Source organism: Halichoeres trimaculatus, unplaced genomic scaffold, assembly GCF_033239565.1.
Source record: "Halichoeres trimaculatus isolate MK-OKI-2021-1 unplaced genomic scaffold, fHalTri1.1 fHalTri1_scaffold_8, whole genome shotgun sequence".
Lineage (NCBI taxonomy): Eukaryota > Metazoa > Chordata > Actinopteri > Labriformes > Labridae > Halichoeres > Halichoeres trimaculatus.
Genome location: NW_027437186.1, coordinates 34771758 through 34793041, shown reverse-complemented (window position 1 = coordinate 34793041; position 21284 = coordinate 34771758). Strand labels below are relative to the sequence as shown.

General features: G+C 39.2%; 1 protein-coding gene across 2 annotated transcripts in view; it reads left to right on the top strand.

Annotated features, from left to right (window-relative positions):
* Positions 1–864: 864 nt before the first annotated feature.
* foxn2a (forkhead box N2a) overlaps positions 865–21284 on the top strand; it is a 40820-nt gene continuing 20400 nt past the window's right edge. For both annotated transcript variants that reach the window (XM_074676339.1, XM_074676338.1), the window contains exon 1: positions 865–1023. The gene's annotated coding sequence lies outside the window, so the exon portion shown is untranslated. The remainder of the gene's footprint in view (positions 1024–21284) is intronic.

Sequence of the window (21284 nt, the reverse complement as noted above, 5' to 3'; positions counted from 1 at the left end):
ACAACACACCCTTTATACCAGTTACTCTTGTATGCTCTTCCAGTTAGATCAGAAATGGGAAAACTCCTTTTTGTTATGCTTTTTTACGCACTTTTTTTTTTTTTTTTTTAACATTTTAGAGATTAAAAAATTTACAAAACTTATTTTTTTCAGCTGTGTTCTCATTGTGTAACTTCCACTAAAATAACAAGTCACTTTAATCAGTCTGATTTGCTCCTTTGTTTTGTGTATTTGTTTTGTATTGCTTTAAATCATCCCTCATATTCTCACAAGTACAAACAAAGGTTGATTGGTTTATCTGTTGATTAACTGACTATAAAATACAACTGCAAAAGAACATCATCAAGCTTTTCTTTTTCTGTTTCACCCCCTCCTTTGGTTCATCTAATTGCTTAGGCATCAGTCAGCATGTGTCTGTTGTGAATATACAAGTACTGTTAACCCCTTGAAACGCCGTTTAGGAGGGGGCCCTGTTGAGGGTCCATATCGTCACGAGGCTGGGTGTGGTGACACATCCTTTCTCTCCGCCCCGGGGTGTTTGTTTAGCCTAAAAAAATGGGGGTGTTTTGTATGGGGGTTTGATAACACGCAGAATTCAATTCATTCACACCTAATTCTATCCGTAAATCATTATAAAACTGCCTAAAAGTGTGTGAATCGGTTTAAAACACTGTCTAATTCCCTCCTCTCTGTGTTACGTTACAAGCAGCTGGTGATAAAAGTGAAAGCACAGCGCGCGATGCAAAACAGGATCGCGTGCGCGTTCGCGGAGCTCCAGCGCTGCGGCAGTTGCCAGGGGAGATAGGAGGGGAGGGGTTTTGATTGGCTGAAGTGGGCCTGTTGCTATGACGACGGCTAGGGGTTTTGGTAGCGTTGCTGTGCGCTTGTGTGATCCGCGCGCTGCGTGTATGGAGGAAGCAGCTGCTGATCTGATCTCTGACATTGTGTGAGACAGACATCTGAATAAAACTGCGCACAGACGTGTCTTTAAAGATTTCGGACCGAGGCACGCCGTGGATGATTGTGAGTAATTTGTATCGTTTTTCTGAATTTCTGTGGTTGTTTCTCCTTCGACTGAACACGGTATGTGTTTCGAACAAGCTAAAAGTAAATGTGGTCAAGTGACTTTGCTTAGAGCAGACAGCATGGCAGATCAAGCGACAGCATGTGGCCAGCTAGCTCATGTTAACATTACTTCTCTGTACCAAGCTTAACGAGTAGTGACGGATATCTATAGACTTAAAAACAGGCGGTGGTTTTCTCCGTGAAAGTAAAATTACAACACTAGTCTTTGGGAGTTAAATGTTATGCTAACGCTAGCTGTACATTTACCTTCACTGACCCACCGAGCTAGCGCTACTCTCCCTGACGGCTGTGTCTGGGTGGGCTAAAGCTGGGAACGATACAGCTCATGAACTCCATTAAAACTCAGCAAATTCGTATTAACTACCCGAATAACTTCACAACGAGTCCCGTGTGTCGGGATGTGTTGTGCAATTGTCCACGTCATTACGTGTAACTTTGTATTTCTCAATGTGGTGCTGCTTATGAGCGCAGCCTCGAGTCCGTGGAGATAAATGTTTTATAAGCTGTAAGTTTTCTGTGCTTACACCGCTTTGTGTTCATGTTTTTTTTCCTCTTCATGAGACCCAGTGTTCCATATGCGCCTTTGTTTGCCGTGGAGTTTCTCAGGTTGTAGTGGAAGTGGGTTTGTGGAGTAGGGGAGACAGGGGACGGGTGCAACATATTTGGGGATTTCTCTTACTCCTCTAGACCAGGGGCTCCTAAACTTTTCAGCCATGCCCCCTGAATAACAGTGTCTGTCTCTCTTGGAGGTTAAGATTTCCTCACTGCCCTGTAAACACAGTTAAAGGCAACACAATGATAGAAAAACATGACATTTCACATTAATTTCACGACTTATGTGTCATTCTTTGCAATTTTGGAAACACAGATTTTTATTTATCTAGTTTTTATTTGTTGTATTTTGAAATATACTTCACTTCCTCTTGAATCCAGGGAGTCTTGACCCCCACTGTGGAGCTGGAGTTGACACATTACGTTCATTTGTACAAAACTAACAACTTTATGTGATTTATCCTTAAAAAACATGCATGTATTTACACAGAAACTTTTAGCTGACATACATTCATACATAATATTATTAGAGTATTTTTGACAGCAATAAATAAACTAGGGCTGCAGCTATCAAATATTTTAGTATTTGAGTATTCTACTGAAAATCCCATTGATTAATCGGATAAAATACATTTTTGTTTAGTTAAAGAGCAGTTACTTATTAAATGAAAATTTTTCTCTTCAAGAAATATTATTTTCTCAAAATTTGTAAACACACTTTGACACATTTTTTGGGCCTTGTACATCTCATCAAATGCTGCGGAGCCGAATGGCACCCATTTCGTAGAATGACCCATTAGACTCCAAACTACAGAAAAGAAGCTAGATTTGTTGCTAGTTGCTATTTTGTATAAGAGTTAGCTTGAGGGGTCTGAACACTCTCTTAATATGTCCTCAGCTCTATTTGAAATACCACTCTTTGATCTTTTTTTAAAATTAAACGATTCCTCGATATGGAGAAAATTACTCGAGTAATTTTTGTAATCGAGTACCTCGAATCATTCGAGGAATCGTTTCAGCTCTAAAACAAACCAAATTGTTGTATTTTTTTAAAGGATGGAAATAATGCTATCTTTCCAACCCCGCTGCTTCAGATGGTTGTAACCCATATCTCAGAAATACACACAAGAAATAAGCTAACTGATCTTGTTAGCATTAGCAGTAGCTGCCATATCACAGTGACCAGCTTATTGTTTTGTTTCAGTTTGCTGAAAATGTGTCCCATTACCTCTGGTGACTTCGATATCTCAAGAATTAAAGATAAATTAATATTCCATAATAGAAAATAGAAAAAGAAGCTTTTGGATTAATAAATAATGAAAATAAGGGAGTGTTCTTGAGGAAAAGAGCATAAACCTTAATATCACAATGAAACAGAGTCATAGCAACTTTGGGCTTCCATATAATCTAACTTATCAACCATATCAATCAATCAAACAATCAAATTTTCTAAATATAACTTTTTATAGTTATAATGTAACACAATCAGTTTATGCATGGAGTCTATATTTACATCATAGAGCTATTAACTATTTATTAGTGCAGTTTTATATTAGTTTATTAAGCTTGAAGTATCAGACAACAATTGCTCCAATTGTGACAGCAGAATTGGAGCAAAATTCAATTTGTCTAAATGTAATTAGAAATGTCTTTCTTCAATGTACAAATCTCATCCAGCCATGACAGAACATCATGTGCTAGGTACACACACTCCCTCTGACATGTGCTAAGTGTGACACTCACAAGTCCAGCAAATCAGAGTCGAGTGTGTTTTGAATAATTTATTCAAGGGCCAGGGTCAGAAAGGAAAAAAAAAAAACTGCCCATAAAAAGTACACGCTCCTGCCAGTCAAACTCTGTCTGTCAGACATGTAGCAGCACTGCTCCATGTGTCCTCTGTCTTCCTTGTGGGAGGATCATGCTACTGAGCATGTGCAGTATGAGCGCTGTCAGACTTGCTTGTGTCTGTTTGGGGAAATGAGAGTTGTTGCAACTTTTTCTTTGCTCAGCTCTCTTACTTCAGTGTCACTCAATCTAAGACACAAAAATCCAGTAGTCGTCCAGGATATCATAGTTAATGCTACATGAATCGCAGCAGAGGTCGGTCGGCTGCGGAGGGTAGCTAAGCACATGATGTAATGGATTATCACAAGATTGTCCCAGATATGCAGCGCTCTACAAACAATGCCAGAGTGTAGGAAAAAAATGTTTGGTCTGTTTTATACACTTCACATGTTGTTTGTGAATAGATCATCATGTACTTTACATTATTTCAAGCCTCCAGCTCCACAGCCTCTTTTCCTCCAACCTGTCAGTTTTGTATTTACCCAACTGAAGAAACCTCATCTAAAATTCATTGTGAGCGCCGAGGTTTACGTGTATATTTGGAAAAGGGTTGTGACATTAATGTAGACTGACGGGCCTTTCTTTTTGCTTGTCAGTTTTTAAAGCGTATTTGCTACAGAGAAGATGAAGCCAGGAAGAGCTTGAAAGCCCGGAAAACAAAACAGATTTAGTAGATCCACCATTATTTTGCAGCCACAACCTCCACACAGTCGTGTTGTAGGTCAAACCCTCTGCTGTTTGTAGTTGTAGCGTGAGCTCTCCTGTACAAGTTTGCATGTACAGGAGCCTCTGGAGGGTGACTACCTCTGCCTCCCAGAATAGACGAGGGTCTGCTAAGTTTACGGACATTCATTACTATAAATAAGCTCTGTGGAAACCCAGTGATGCAGTTATCATATCTGATAACTGCATCACTGTTGGCTTTAACAAGGACAAGGCTTTTAAATACTGTTGAATTATTTTTAGTTGAGGGCCATGGTAAGCTTAAGCAAACCTCAAAGACATGGATGGCATTGCTCTGAGGTTTTTTTCTGCTGCTGAAATGAGAGTCAGACTGTTTTTGTGTGTGATTCTTTCACCATAAAACATAAAAATGAAATTTATCGCTTGTTTTTGTGACACCTAATATAATGAGTCATATCATCATGTGTTGTTTCAGTCATATAATCCTGACTGGCCTATTTGTTAAGTTTGTTTTATCCTCTAAGGTCAAAGTCTAGACATTTCTCAAAGCTGGAGTAGTCATGTACTTGCAACTGCATTGACACATATCGAGCTGTGTGAACGCCTTGGTGTTGTTTTCCCGGGAAGTCACTCTATTGTCCTGTGCTGGTGACAAAACATGAAAGTATGTCTCTCAGAGCTGGAGTTATGAAGAAGGAGATAACTGCTGCACAATGCTGTGAACTTTAAAAACATCTTAAAGTGTAAAATGACATTATCCTGCAGTGTAAGCTTGTGGCGGTTACCCCACAGCCACAGGTGAGATATCTCACAGGCTCAGGATCTACCCTTCAAAATGGAGGTGTTGCCATGTCATCAGTCTTATCACACAGTGTGTGTGTACTCTGACCCGGAGTGAGTGTGAGGTTGTGTCCTCCAAAATCCAACATGTTGTTTGGAGCTCGACAATCGACTGTGGCTTCTGGTTTTTACGAGTTCACACCACAAAAACTGAAATCCCATCAAGTGTTTTTGTCTTATTTTAGGTAAAAATTGTCTTGTTACACTTGATATGTGCCACTTTCAACTGGTCAGTCAAGAAAAATATATATTTTTTATTTTAATTTTAATTTTCTTTTTTTTCAATGTCGTGATTAATCGACTAATCTATTGGTTATTTTTTAAGATTAATCGATTAATCACGGTTGTTTAAAATGTGCAGACCTTTAAAATTCAACCTGTGTGTTGCATTTTCACTGCATTTAACCAGAGTTAGGTTCTTACCTCTGATTGGTCAGCCCTGTGTCATGTTTGTTTGTCTTTATTTCATTCATGATGACATAAAAATATAAGTACAATACAAAAAACAAAATAAATCTCAAAATGAATAAAGCAGGTAACAGGGAAACTAAGTTGTCGTTCGTAGTTTTGGTTGGAAAGACCCCTTATGAGTGATTTTTAAAAAAAATTTGCTTATTGGGGCTTGCTTTGCTCTCTGTATGATCCCGCCGGACTCTGTCCCAGCTCTCGGTGACAACGCGTCAAGTTTAGTTTCTCTACATGCGCTATTTCGCTTATGCACACTCTGCCCCTCCTCCTCCCCGCTGAGTGTTACCGTGTAGTGCGAGCTTGAGAGTGAGAGCTCCATCGGATAAATGTCCTCTCCTTTAAAAAGTTAGGGGAGTTTTGACGCCAGTTTGTGACTCAGATCCTGAAAAACTGTTTTAAACGGAGTGTGAAGAAGACTCTCTAAATCACGTCATCAGACGCTAAATTCCAGGAGCTGTCAGGCTGTCCAAGTCAGAGATGCAGAGCCTCCATCAGCGCGCATCGCCAATGGGGCGTGGAGATTTTTCCTCATCAATATTCCTCATGTATGAACTTAGTGATCTTTTCCCATTAAAGTATCCGATAACACAGCACCTCATGCAGTGAACTGAAGTTACAGATGAGCATTACCCCCTGGTATTTCATTTCACCATGTGACAACAATGATAAAAACACTAATACGACACGTCGACTATTAAAATGTATGTCGATGATTTTTTATGTCGACCAATCATTGCAGCCCCTAAATATGAGTAACTTTTCTCTTGTTCCATTGGCAGTTTTATTTACCTGTTACACGTAGGGATAAACCGAATATTCGGTGACCAAATATGTTCGGCCAAATATTGCAAATAAAGCCACATTCGGCCTTTTGTGAAGTGAGTTGAAAGCAAGGCTGGATAGTAGCGACTTGCAGTGACGCAGTGACCTCTCACCTTCAGAAAAATGTTGGTGCTGTGGAGATATTTTAAAGTGTTGGAGAGTGAGGAAAAAATTGCAGTTTGCAAAGAGTGTTCAAAAAAACTATCCAGAGGGAGTTCCTCTGCAAAGACTTTTAGCGCTAGCGCTTTAACGTGCCATTTAAAAGCCTGTCTCAGCACGCCCACTACGTCCATGGCCGACGTCTTTGGAAAGACGAAAATGTTCGCACAGGGCGCCAAAGCAAACAGAATTACAAAGAAGGTGATGGACTTCATGGCGGTTGATGATCAACCTTTAAGTTTTGTTGAGGAATTTGACTTTCAGAGGCTTTAAGGGGCACATCGACCCCTGTTATACGATATCGAGACTGTATTTCTTGGACGTGTGCCTCCTGGAGATGTACAACAGTGTTGCAACTCACGTCTTAGAGCTCTTTGTTAAAGATAATGATGCTGTTCTCAACTTCAAAACAGAAATGTAAACTTTGTTGTGCTTTTTTTTTTAAAGCAAAGGCTACGGTAATATTCAAAAATGTCAGAATATTCAATAAACATTTACTTTCTTCAAAAAACACGTCTAAAGATTTATTCTTATTTTCATTTCTGTGCATCCCTAGTAACTAAAATTCATATTTCATTTTTGTCTTTAAATAACTTGAAATGAGACATTTTTTTGGACTGGTCAGCTGCTCATATTAGGCCTCAAAAGACATTTTCTACCAAAAATAAGACAAAAACACTTGATAAGGTTCATTTTTTTCCTGTGCAAACTAACTTTTGAGTTGTTAAACACGGTTATAACCCCGTTTCTCAAAGATCGTCTGGACTTAAAAAGGCTCAAAGTTTCATAACCTGCCGTTCACCTGGAGCCCTGTAATTATTGAGGCGTTAGTGACTTCAGTTTCAACAACTATTTTAAGGCGCTTTGATTGAGGTCGCCATTATCGGTGTAATGGAAGAGGCTGAATAATTGTGTGAGTGGAGAAATGAAAAAAATGAAGACGGTGACAGTTTTGGCTCAATTTGAGGGACCCGGTTTGCCACAGACAGGCTGTTCTGTGCTTATTACAATGTTTGCAGACTTGCCAAGTGGAAAATAAATCCACAGCATGAGTTGTCAAGGGTTAATTTTTGATTTTAACAAAAACAGTTGTGTTGTTTGTTTCTGAATGAGCGCCTGATTATTAAAAAGTGAGTAATTACAAATCTATGAACTCAAACTGCCCTTGTTGACTTGTCCAGGTTGTGGTGTTTGTGTTGGTTGACTTGACATATTGAAACCACATGTTTCATCACCTGCTCACACCCCCTGTGTCTTTGTGTGTGTGTGTGTGTGTGTGTGTGTGTGTGTGTGTGTGTTTTTGAAGGAGGGGTTTCCCCGGGAGTGTGTGGTCTGCTCTTCTCTCGTATTTGTGACTTTCTGCTAATCAAACATGGGCTGAAGCTCTGAATTTGAAAAGTTAATGCCTTAAAGTTTGCACTTCTGTGCTGCTTCTTTTCTTCAGTTTCTATATTTAGCTTTCCCGTCCTGTTTCAGTGATCAGCTTCTCTCTTTTTTTGGTCATGTTTTACATAATTCATCTAGTATGAAAAAAAGGGTGCAGCTAAATGTCATCTATTTTTAGTCTTTAAGTATTTCACTTAGCTGCTGTCACCTTTTTACAAATCTGTGTCAACCTGTCGTTAATGTCACAGCATCAAAACAAAACAGGATGAAGTTTCTGTGAGCTTAAGTAAGAATTTAAATTTGAGTCTGCTCAAGTTTGTGTTGCTGTCATGAAGCTCCTCCTTCTTTCCATTCATTGTTTTACATTTATTAGTCCCTCTGTTTATGCACAGCCTCCATCATGAGCAGCCCTCCCTCCTCTCACTTCCCTCTGTAACCCACTAACTGTCCCGTGCTTGTGCAGCTCGAGCCGCGTCACCCTCAAGACGCTGCTCATTAGGGCCCGCCTCCTCGAAGGCAGCGCTGGTGCTGCTGCTCCTCTGATTAAGAAAAAGGAAGAGGGCAGCGCGGCTGTGTTTGTGTCACAATGGCTCTTTGTGTCATCACCCCTGGCTGAATTATCAAGACTCATTTACTTGATGGTTGTGTGACAACGAGGGCCCAGGCTGATGGACTTGTGCTCTAATGATCAGGGTGTCAGATACTTTTCTTTAGGAGAGTTTTATACTAAGAAGTGCTGAGAAACAAAGTTGATTTATCACAAAAAGACAAGCTTGTCCAAACAAAGTTGATGCAAATTAAGCAGAGATGTTTGCTCTTAACCTTCCTCTGAGTAACTTATCACAGAGAAGATGCTCGTGTCACTTTATTTCACAGCAAAAGTTTTTCCCCAATAGAAAAACCCATGTCAGAAGCAGCGTGGTAGACCATACCATGATTTTCAGATTCCCCCGCATTTTCAGGCTCCAGAGCAGCATTATTTCTGTGCTAGCTTCCTTTTATAGCTTCTGTTTTAGAGCAGAAAAAGAGAACTGTTTTTAGGTCATTGAATGTGTAACAATAGAAACAACAGTCACAATATGTCAGCATGTTTTCATTACACATTTTTTTAGCTTTCAGTCAAAGCTAAAGGAGTAGTTCACCTTTTTTTTTTTTAATTAATGAGGTTGTATGAGGTACTTGTCGATTGTAACTGTATTACACAGATGAGATGCCGGTTGGTCTGCCCTCTTTGTTGTTGGACGATATGTTTTTCTCCTGATTGGATCCTTTTACAATTTTTGAGGTACGGATTTGATATAAATTGCTACTTTTCGATATTTCCAATTTTCACGATTTTTAGTTTGATTTTTCAACACCAGACTCTAGGGGTGCACAGATCACAACTTCCTGACCGATCACCGATCTTTGAAAAGCCTGACCTGCCAATACCAATTTTGGCCAATACCGATTTATATTTTTATTTTTTATAACTGACAGTATAAACCTTCAATGTTCCAATCTTATTTTATTGAAAATCGTTGAACAATACCTGTGAAACAATAACATCTTTATGTTTTATCTCAAACAACCAATAAAGTCTCCTGAGTTTTCGGTCTCAGAGCAAAAAGCAACAATGGCTGGTTGTCAGACCTTCCCGGAGGCGTGCAAGATCAGTTTCAGATGTAAGGATGGGCCGATCACCGATCCCCAAAATTAAGGAAATCGGCACCAATCGATCGGTGCATTTCTACACCAGACCAAATACAAAAAAAGTTGGATGATCATGATGCCTACAGACGATATCAGGAACCATATTTTCCTAAAATTCACGCCACATGTGAGTCAGTTTTTAGGATTTATTCAGGGGATCTTGCATCTCAACTTTTTCCAACCCAGCTTATAAACTGAGACTAAAATGAGGGATTTGAATTTGAAAAACGAAATCAATTTTTTAACAAAAAATCCTAATTAAAAATCATCAAACCAATATCCTGATACTTTGATACGTTTTTTTTTCTCCCCCATCCCTGGTTTACACATTTAAAATCCTGTATTATAATAATGCAGTCAGTTTATACTAGGGACCAAATTAGGCACTTTTATAGGTATCGACAGAATTCTGTCAAAAGTACCAGTTACCGTTTCATGTAAAATTAAAAGGTACCATCTTAGGTACTTTAATGCATCTTTGTGACTGTGAGAGAGTGGAAGAGTGGGAGATTTTCCATGCTGAACATGAACACAGCATTGCAAGGTTATATATAAAAAATGAATATGTTAAATTGAAAAAAAATCACCATATCAACACAAAAAAGTACCAAAAATTGGTACTGTTGAGTACTGATACCAATTGCCAGGTACCGGGCATTGTAACCGTATAATTTCAGACAGGAAGGTACCCATTTCTAGTTTATATAAAGTTGGAAAAGCATGCATTTGCCTAAACTTTTGTAGTTCTTTGATGTTTGTTTAATTAACATTCGTTGAACATGTGCTGTATGAGTGGGGTGGGCAGGGTTATGGCAAATGCTAGTAATACTTAAGTTTCATTTTCGTTGGTTTCATCATCAGAGCTGCTTGATGTGTAAATGAGGGAGTTTTTTAAGTGTTTAAGGAGGGATTTTTTTGCACAGATGAAGATGAGCTAAGTCAAATTTGAGTTTGTGTGTTTCTGTTTTATGTTTACAAACTATTTGTCTAACTTTTTATCCGACTACATTTGTTGTGTGTGAGGGGACAATAAACGTAGAAAGAAAAAGAGACGAGTTGCTGTACCTGTTCTGAGTACCCTTACAGGATGAGTTTATTGAATTATAGGAAGTAAAGCTCAGTAAAATCTGAAAAAACAGAGTTCTCTGTGTAATCTTTATATTTAGGAATTACAATTTTGGTAAATTTATACTGGTATCAGATCGGATCAGTATTAGCTACCAAAGCTGGGACCTGTCTGCACCATTTCCCATTTTGGTCCCCTGGACAACAGAAGAGCCGGGCCAATTGGCGTTCCGTGTGTGTCATAATGCTAACGAGTACCTCACATGACCCCACTTAAAAAATTTGAACTTTACCTTTAAGATATTTGAAGCTAGAAAACCAACAAGAATACTGTAAAAAGTCTGTCAGGAGGTGCCAAAAGCTGCTGCTAACACCAGCCCAGCTTGTTTTGAGCTGCAGGCCAAATATTAAAGCATTAATGTGACATCAACACAGGGACAGATAAAGCTGTTCAATCTATGATAAACTGATGAGGATACAGCTCTGCTGTGAGAGTGATCCTCACATGAAATCCAGGTTTTAAAGTGGCTCTAATGAAGATTAAAATGGAAATGAAGGCAACAGCTTTTAGTGCCTTGTTATTAACTTTTAAAGTGAAGTGAAGTGAGTGAAAGGTGTTGAAGAGTGAAATATAGCACACACAAAAAGATCTGTTCACATAATTATGTCACATTTATTTACTCTTAGCCCTGTCTTGATGTTATTTCTGCACACCTGTTACAGATCTCTTCAGGGCATTATAATAAAAAAGTGACTGATTTTGACCTGTCCTGCAGGGCTTTCCTCATACACAACCTTTCGTGCACAAACACTCGTATTTACATGGAAAATAATCTCACCCAGAGAACATTCCTGGAAGGGCTTATGTTGAAACTTCAGCCACATTTGCTGGTCTGGTTTGTAGGTTTTGGTATTTGAAAGTGCACGGGGGTTATTGCGCATGTTGTTTGGTGTTGGGTGTTTGTACGCTGGACTCAGAGCCACATGACCAGAGAGATAAGGTTTCACTGTTGGTTGAAGGTTGGCATGTGCTCTCCCGGGCCTCCCCTCGTACTTCAGGCTTGTGTGAGTTTAAATCACTGTGTGAAGTTAATGACTCAGATGAACAACACAGTCATTATCTATTGTCTTGTTTGCTCGTTTCATCCCCGGACTGTTTGGTGATTGCATCAGTCAATTCATTAGATTCTGCTCGTGTGTTTGTCAGCAGTCTGTAAGCTACACTCTGCTGGAATTCATGGATTGCCAAAGTAAACTCTGCTGCTTCGATAATCACTACCTCCCTCGGCCTCCGGCTGCTCAGAGTCCAGCGTTTCAGCGCGGAGCGGGGCCGAACCGTCTCTGTGTGAAGTCTGAAATTGTTTTCTGAAAATGAACTTCCTCAACAGGCAGGAGGTGTTTCCTTCCCTCCCAGTCCTCTGTTTGAGACTGTGAGGTGAATACTGAGCACCGCAGAAACATGACTGGAGCAAAAACAACTGCTCCTTTGTGTGAGGGGAGTGTGGGGCCAGTCGTAACGCATTTTCATTCGCTGAGCAGAGCAGATCGCTTTAATCCACTCAGGAGATCAATGTGAAGAGGCATCAGTTTATTGATTAGCTTATTAGCTCTTACACTGATTGATTTATTCTGACATAAAATACACATAGGCCTGTCAGGACAACAAATTTTGCTAGACGATAATATTCCAAAATAATATTGCCGATAAACGATATTACTGTCAATATTATTTTGATTTTTTTTCCATTTTTTCATTGATGTAATTATGATAAATGGGATAATAAAGTGAGTACACCATATCAAAAGCAAGAAACTTTAATTTCTTCAGAGTATTTAACTGTCATTAAAAGGTCAGGATCTTTTAAATAAAATAAATTAAACAAATAATATAATAAATTTAACAAACAAGAAAGAGAAAAAAAATACAATGAAAATGAAATGGACTCGCTTTTAGAAAAAAATACATGTCAATGAAAATAATTAATACCAATCAAAAACAATAAAACATAGACCCTGTCTCTAAAGAAAAAACGAAACTCCAAAAAAACCCAACAACAATAAAAACTATAGCCTAAATAAAAGGGAGTTTATACAGTTCCTGAATTGTTTGTAACATGTACTTTTTCCCAGTCAATCCGTACTGTCTGTCAAACATTTTTAACATTTCTGGCTTTCAACTGTATTGAAGGGCTGCATTTCTATGGTTATGTAGCTGTCTTTGAGCGCCACCATTTGGCGCTTTTATTTCTATTTACTTTGCAGACCAAAAGCCTCAGTAAGAGCGGATTGTCAAAGAACAAGGCTCCGCTGCACCTCCCCTTCTTCTTCTTCGTCGCCACTATTTTCAAACAAATGTGACATATCAGCTCGTTGGTGTTCATGAGCTCACACTTTGTTCATTCTGATAAAAAACAAAATATTCCCACACTGGGACTGTGGCAGGCGGCTTAAGAACCATATCTTTCGTGCCATCACTCATATTAGCGTGTGTTTCCTCCTTACCCCTCAGGACGCTCGCTTCAGCTCTCTCCGTGTGTACGTGCGATTTTAGTTTGCCGAAAATGTGTCCCGTTACCTCTGGTGACTTCGGTATCTCAAGTAATAAAGTTAATCTTTTGTAATGGAAAATAACAAAAAAGAAGCTCTGAGATGAATAAATAATGAAAATAAGGGTGTGTTCTTGAGGAAAAAGAGTATAAACCTAAATATCGCAAGAAAACAGAGTCATAGCAACTTTGGGCCTCCATATAATGTAACTTATCAACCATATCAATTAGGGCTGCAGCTATCGAATATTTTAGTATTCGAGTATTCTACTGAAAATCCCATCGATTAATCGAGTAATCGGATAAAATACACTTTTGTTTAGTTAAAGAGCAGTTATTTTTCAAATGAAATTTTTTCTCTTTAAGAAATAGAATTTTCTGATACAGCATGTCAATAAGAGCACTTGCTTTGGTAGCTCCAAAATTTGTAAACACACTTTGACACATTTTTTTGTGCCTTGTACATCTCATCAAATGTTGCGGACCCAAATGGCACCCGTTTCGTAGAATGACGACGACGTAGAATAGATTTGTTGCTGGTTGCTATTTTGTATAAGAGGTGGCTTGAGGGGTCTAAAAACTCTCTTAATATGTCCTCAGCTCTATTTGAAATACCACTCTTTGATCTTTTTTAAAATTAAACGATTCCTCTAGGAGGAGAAAATTACTCGAGTAGTTTTTGTAATTGAGTACCTCAAATCATTCGAGGAATCGTTTCAGCTCTGAAAACATCAATTTGTTTAATGATGTAAATTTTTGTTTTTCAATTTGACTTATCTATTCTTCAATATATAACCTTGTAATGCTGTGTTTATGTGCAGCATGGAAAATCGTCTGCTCTTCCACTTCCAGATGCATTTAGGTACCTAAACATGGTACCTTTTGATTTTTCGTGAATCGGTACCAGGTACTTTTGACAGACTTCGGTTGGTACCTATAAAAGTATCTAATTCTGTACCCATCCCTACTGATTGATTTATTCTGACATAAAATACACGACAACTTCTTGGAAACCCCTTCTCTTCACTCCAACTCTTTCTTTGTCTCATTCACATTTTCTGCGCTCCAGCCAGACTGAGTACTCACCTAAATATCAGTTAGGGTTTCAAATAACAGCCCTCGCCATGGGGCTTTGCGACACACCTTTGTGTATCTGTTACAGAGGTGTAACTGGTTTGTGTCAACTGGTTTATTTCGTGTGAAATGGGTGGGGCAACTGCAGGCAGTTGGAGATATATCCTCCACGTTTATTGCCACATTAACTCAATCCGATGTTTACAAAATGTGAAGGTGTTTGTTATTTTTGTTGCTGGAGAAACGGCCGTGTGTCACATGGATGGGCTGTAATAAAGTAAGGCTTTATGACTCCGTGACATCCAGGTTGGCTGTGGCCTTCCCCCGCTTGCTCTTTGTCAGACAGGTTTGTGGAGAACAGCGGCAGACTGCTGGCCTCAGCATTTTCCGCCTGTATTGATCTCCCCACATTAGCTCTCTCTTCATGCACAGACATGAGCACAATTGCTTCCCTTACAACATTGGCTGCCTTGGCAACTGAGTCCTGATCGTGAGATTCGCTCCCAGAAAACATCTCAAACCAGTACCTCTCCATTTCACCGTGCTTTCGTCTCCTTCAGATTCCCCCGTACGCGTTTGACTCATCAACGGCTTGATTTGCCACTTACAGCCATCTCCATATGTCTTTGTGTATTTTTGAATAGGCTAAGTGCTTAACAGGATAAAAGAGCAGTTTGAAAAGGGGGGGATATGTGGCTTGGCACCTGCTGTTAGTGCCTGCCTGTTTGCACATGAATATGATGAGGCTGGCGGTGTGCGAGGCTATTTTAACTTGCAGATGAGCCATCAGGTCAGCACTGTTGCAGCTTTGGTGTATTTTCAAGGATGAGCTGCAGTCAACAGGCCAGCGCGGCTTATTAGCTCCCTTTCCCCTCTCCACTCTTTACACACTAGTGTCCCATTATTCGCTGCATTCCCAGCCGCCTCTCTTTGATGCCTTTTCATAAGAGCAATGATAACTGCGATCACTGCAACAGCAGATGTAATTGACCAGCTGCAGTCACAGTAAAACACTTCCTGTGTTTGGCTGTGGCTCCGTCCGCCCGTCCTCCCTGCCTCTGTTGATATTTAAATTGGCGGTCCTCTGGAGGAGCCACTCCAAAGAGGATAAGTGCCTAAAAGTGCCCTCTCACACCCAAGGGTGCAGCGGAGAGGTCGGTGCTGTGAGCACAGACCGAGGTGAAGCTCTGAGGTTAATCAGAGGCCTGATACTTTGCCCAGGCTTGGACTTAAACCAAATAAAGTTTACAGCGAGCTCACTCGTGGCCTGGGGGAGAGGAGAGGTGGACGTTATGGAGTGTTTACAGCTGACCCTGGGTTCATAAAACCCTTAAGCTCCACCTTTCTATCAAACAAAGACCCAATGCAGTCACAAAGCCTCTTTGCCGCGCCCGCATTGGCTTGTGGTTAACTGTGACTTCAGTGTTTGTCACACACATAATTTAGGTAACACAGTGTTATGGCCTCCTTACTTGATAAATCTTGAAGACTGTAGCATACAAGAAGGACACCACAACCACAGTTTAGTTCCAGGATGAATTAATTGAATTTATTGCATCAAATCAACGATCAAAAATAAACAAAGGAAATCAATATAAGAAAAAAATGGGCTGTAGACCCAATCAAAATAATGAAATGATCAAAAAGTGGGCAAAGCATCCAGCACTTCTCCCTAAGCTAAGAAAACACAAAAGTCCCCAATTTAAAAGAAAAAACAATACCTGGACTACCAGAGAGCTACAGCCCAAACTGAAATAACAAAACTCCAGGCAACTAAACTTGTCAGGAGGGGAAAACCAAAAACTAGAAGAAAGGAGAAAGCGATCGACAAAGGTTAATCAGCAAAATGAAAAGAGAAAACTAGCTGCAAAAACTTAAGAGACCGAGTCTCCCTCTTTATCTCCTCTAAATCACCCCACCTTGTGTCAGAGCTTGTAAACTGAGCCCCAAAATTGTCTTTACTATAAAAGAGTGATGAATTAGACTTACTACAGAAAGTAAAAAAAAAATGAGTGTGCATATCTTCCGTGATAAAAAAATATAAACGACCGCTAAAAAAGTTAAAAAGAAGAAGTAAACTGGTTAAAATGTCATTTTTTAATCCAACAACTTTTCAGAGATATTGATCAATCATCTCTGTTCAGATTTCTCTAAATCTGCTTCCAAAAAAAGGTAGGGATGGGAATTAATACGATTTTGTCAACACCGATGCCCTTATTGATTCTGCTTATCGATCTGATTCTTTAACGATTCCCTTATCAATTCCTGTTGTGAATTTTCTTGTAACAGAAGTAGCTTTACAGGTTTTCTGTGTCAACAACATTTAATTGCGTTTATACTGTAAGTGAATGAAATGTAATTGGTCCCTGAGTCTGGATATTTCTGGGCATAATTAAACAGAAACGGGTAAAAATTTCACACAATGTGACGTTGATGTACTGAATTGTAATATATTAATAATTCAAGTAGGCCACCTAGTGTCTCAAAGTGGTTATAGCAATAGTTTAAGTTGTTTGGAACCTTTCCATCAGCCATGAGCCTGTTAGCTTTTGACATTTGAAATTCTCAGTGTTTTTTACACAGAGTTGATGTGATATGTTTCTGTGATGAAAGTTGAAATTCTATTCTGAAGCTAAAGTTATACTGATGTATGCTAACTGCTAGCATATCAATGCAGTTTCCCATAAACGGTTCAGTTCTTCGGTAAAACTTCTATCTAATTGCTAAGCTAAGATAGCTGCAGCAGACTAATCGACGTAAGGCCCGGCGGCTCCAGCACAATGTAGAGATTTGATAAGGGAATTGTGAAGCACAAAGGCTAACGATATCGATGGATGAAAACATTTCTTATCAATTCCCAACAGGAACCAGTTTTCGATTCCCATCCCTAAAAAAAGGTTAATCACACATGAACACCAATATTATTTGTGATTTTAATCTCATTATTGTGTCCTAAATGATTCTCATATAGTGCATCACAGTCACCAACAAAGAAAGTTAGAGAGGGCAGCAGAGAGCAATCACTGGACTCCTGAAGCCCCGTCCATTTCTGCTCAGTATGGCGTGCATATGAGATGTTTCCACTGACTAATCCCAGGACAGATCCTCAATTAACCAAGACAAACCGTCCCACTTTGTGGGACCCTTCCATCCGGGTACCAGACTAAACCGATCCAACCCCAGAAGGTGGAGCTACAACACTGCAAAGCTTTGTATCAGAGAGCCACATGCCAATCACGAAGAAGACGGATTGCCGTTGCTCTTTGGCGTCACGCTCTAACGTAACTGATGCAGCTATTGCCATCCAGCTTACACGACGCCAACCCCAAGGGGGCACAGATGGATGTGGAAACCCAAACAGGATCAGGCTTAACCGATCCAACCCGTACCAAACTGTACTGATCTAAACTAGACTGCTTGGTGCTTTCTCAGCCATTAGAAAAAATATTGCCTGTCTATCAGTTATTGATTAATTTTGAGCATCCTGACATTTGTAGCAGCTTTGAAATATCTCTGAACATTTTGTCATCACCTTACATAAAGATTTACAGTGGTTTTATCTGACAAATATAAAAGCTTGGATTTAATCTTTGAGTTGACAGAATTTAGAGTACAGCTGAAAACATAAGAAATTCACTTCAAGGTCGTTTCATTTGTACCTGTAGGGAGATTTAGTTTGCAGTGAATGAGTCAGTCCTTTTTAACAATAACCAGCAATCAGCAAACAGAGTGACAAAAGCACTTTCACTAAAGAAACCTTTGTTGAACACAAAAATAAAAAATCAATCAAAAAAACAGTAAGCCAGGAAAAAATGGAAAGCATGATTCAACCTGATGGATTTGTTTATAGAGAGAAACCAGCTAAAAAAAAAGCTGCAGCTCAGCTCAAAGCCCCTAAAATGTGTTCAAAATGAATCACAGAACCACAGATTTCACACTAACTGCTTCAGTAAATGTTTTTATAGTTTTATAGTTAAAACCACTTGATCCTATATAATTATTGTGGGAAAAACCAGAGTTTTCAAGTATAAATTAGCTAAAGTCATTAGCAGCAGCTCAGCTAGCAGCCCCTCCTGACATGCTGGCTTCAGCTAACCCAGGGGTCTGCAACCTTTGCTTTCATGGGAACCATTTTGCCTCTGCTCACCTGCAGTAAAGTCATTCAGGAGCCACAAAATCTACTTTAATTCACAATAAAGACAAAAAAGTAAAAAAATAAAATAAAATAAACATAGTGAAGTCAATAATTTCTAAACAGTTAGTGTTTTATGGTTATAAAATTGTACAGGTAATGTCTTAGTTTTTTTTTTAAATAAAAATTAAAAATACTTGAAAAAAAGAAAAAAAATGTAATATTGATTTTTGCCAAATTTTTGAAAATTTGCCATTTCAGTAAGTTTCAAGTTTTTTTTAATTTGGAAATTTCAAATATTTGCAAAATGTTTTTAAAAAATGAAATTTAAAAAAATGTGCAAAGATTTGGGAAAATTCAAAAGTGTTGACATTTCAAAAATTTTCCAAAATTTCATGAATTTACAAAAAAAAAATTAGAAATATGTTATTTCAAAAAATTTTCTTCATTTTCAAAAATATGGAATTTCAAAAATTGGCACAAATTTTAAAAAATAAAAATGCAATCATTTGAAAAATCTTCAAAATATTTTGATTTTTTTTACTTAATTTGAAAAACGGTTTAATTATCAACTCACTCTGTAAGGAAAATAAAAAATTATTTACTTCATTCATATTTTTTAAAGCTACAAGGAGCCACTGCTAAGGAGTCAAAGAGCTGCAGGTTGAAGACCCTTGAGCTAACCAGAGAAACACTGATGTTTAAATAGTTATAGTCAGTGCTTTAGCAGTTTTTACTATCTTTCTGCGAAGATACAGCATTAAAGTTTACATTTGATGACTATTGGGGTTAAGAGGGTAGTGTGCTTTCAGGTTTACAGAGGAAATAAACAGCTTTCTGTGTCTTAACCAGGTGGTCTGATGGTTAACGAGGATAACCAGAAATAGAAAATCAAGTTATCCTGATCAGATTTTGTGGTCTTTGTCTGAACCTGTCATTTTTAAAGCACAGGATGTTCAGCTCGTCTCACTGCTGGATGTTTTTTCTCCAGTTAAATTCTTGGAAGTGCAGATAATATAGTCCTCCAAACCTGCAGGCCTGTCTGTCTGCTCGGTCCCCTCGTCTCTTTGTGAATTCATACAGAGTGGGAACCTGTCATGTCGAGGAATATCTTTCTGTGTTTTGGTCTCTTGAGCCGAGATTTTCTTTTAACACAAATGGGCAGTTCTCTCGCAGGCTGACACATCTGATTGCTCTACTTAGCTCAGAGCTGTGATTCATCCTAGACTGAGGATAACTTACAGAGCCCACCTCACTCAGTCTCAGCTCTCTGTTTCTCCTGCGCTCATGTTCACGCTCCTCTCTCCGTCCATAAAAGGATTTCCCTATTGTTATGTCCTTTCCTCTGCTCACTCATCCTGTCCCTTTGCCTTTGGCCTGGAAAGCTCTTTGACTTCCTCTTTTCCTTCTCAGAAGTATGTTCGGTAAGCAAAGATGATTTTGGTGACGCTAACATACATGTAACAATGGAGAGAAAATGTAGCTCACATAACGTCACCTATTGAGCAGAAAGAAGTGCTTTAAAGGCTGAATAAATCATGATGTTAGATTAAGATGTCACGCTATACAGAGCAGGCTCTGTCTGCTGTATGTTTATCCTCTCGTTCAGAGCTCAGTGGTCATTTTGTAAATGCACTAATGCCTCCTTCTTCCCCCTCTTGTTCTTGTTGATAAACTGATTTGTGTGTGTGTGTGCATACACTCCCTCTCCTGTCTCACCCACTGTGCAAACACACTCGAGGGTGACCCAATTCTTATCTTATCACAGAAATAAAAGATATCCGCCTCCTTCTGTGCGCCTTTTTTACGTTCATCCAGACTGACCCTGAACCTGTGGGGCCCCTGCTGTCCCCTCAGCCACATAGTGCAGATAACTTCTTCTCATATTGTATCCTCTGATACTGTTTGTTGAGATGGTTTGGTTTTCATGGTGACACTCAGGACATGAAGCTTAGTGGGCCGAGCCAAAGAGGGATCTTTCTGAGCCCTCAGCCTCAGCAGCTCTGCGTTTAGAGAGATCATAGCTCGTTGTTGGAGCTGTGGAGGAATTTAGTTTCTCTCGCAGATCAGTGTCTTTGACGGGTCCTCCTGTTGTTGGAGTGCAGCGGATTGGAGTAGACTTCCAGGATGCTTTCATTGCTTTTTTAACAGAAATATTTTGAAAAATTTTATGGTTATTTTCCCGTTATAAATCTGTCTTATACATGTTATTAGATTAGGTTTCTGACGGACCTAAATCAGGTCAAGAGGGCTCCCCTTGAAACCAAGATCCTTCATCTTGAGAGGCTATCTTAAAATAAATTCAACTTCAAGGGGGTTTTTAACTTAAGTTCCTACTAAACCTTTTTTTTTTATGTTTGAAGGAATTAATTTAGCATAACCCCGAATTCACACGAACAGGAGAACCACATGTTCATGCAGGATTCACAGCCATAACAATGCACTTGCATGGTGATTAGTTAGCATGGTCCTCCCCAAACTTCAGCACCTTCAGTCCATGCCTCCACCTCTGTTGGTGTCCTTATAGAAAGAATGTGTTGTCGAACAGAATTATGACTTTTTTCACCTCCAAGATTAACTTTTCCTCGTCCAAAACGTCGGGTTTCCTGTGCCAGTGACGTAGTTTTGATAAACAAGGATGAGATTTAAGATCGGGAGCCAGAACATGGAGCTTTATTTTGAAATTACTAGATACTCTTATCATCTAATCTATTGATTGAGTGGTTTCTAAGTACAACATAGTGCACGGTGCTCACGCTTTATGTGTGAATTAGGGGTAAGGATTGATTAAAATTTCTATAAACTAAGAATGCACGATACATCTGAGTCAATATCAGTGTCGGCTGATATTTACTCGTTAGCTACCGTTCATTTTCAGAGCATCTGGATTGATCTTTCAGGTAGAGGTAGACCGATATATCGGCCGGCAGATA